The sequence below is a fragment of the Mandrillus leucophaeus genome, unplaced genomic scaffold (genome assembly GCF_000951045.1).
Source record: "Mandrillus leucophaeus isolate KB7577 unplaced genomic scaffold, Mleu.le_1.0 Scaffold772, whole genome shotgun sequence".
Taxonomy (NCBI): domain Eukaryota; kingdom Metazoa; phylum Chordata; class Mammalia; order Primates; family Cercopithecidae; genus Mandrillus; species Mandrillus leucophaeus.
Window position 1 is genome coordinate 885,723 of NW_012108386.1, and position 506 is coordinate 886,228.

The following is a 506-nucleotide window of genomic DNA, read 5'->3' on the forward strand; positions in this document are numbered from 1 at the left end:
TGTTGTGTTCAAACTAGGAGCAAACTGTTTTGCTTAAAACTCATTCACTTAAAGGCAATTTGCTTTTAGGTTAATGGTACATTTATTTAAAATTTGTATTTGCCCCATGTTGTATTTATAACTTATCTTTATTTTATATGTAACAGAATTCCTTTAACTCACTTTTAAACTTTTTAAAAATTTGACTATATTTTTCTAACCTCTGAACATTTTGAAAGTATTTCAGCCAGTTTTCTAAGGGTATTGTCCATTACGATTTGGATTTTAAAAATTAGTAAACATATTTTAATTCTTGTCATATTACAGACTTGGTTTAGCCATTTAAAAGTATGTTCGCATCCTTTGATGTGCCCTTTTTTTCTGATTAGCACACTTTTAAACCTTTCTAGAATTAAGAAAAAACGATGCATCGAGACACTCTTAAAATTTTTTGATCTTTCTAAATAGAATTTACAAGAGCTTATGTATGATTTATTAAATCATGTCTTTTAAATATTTCGGATTAT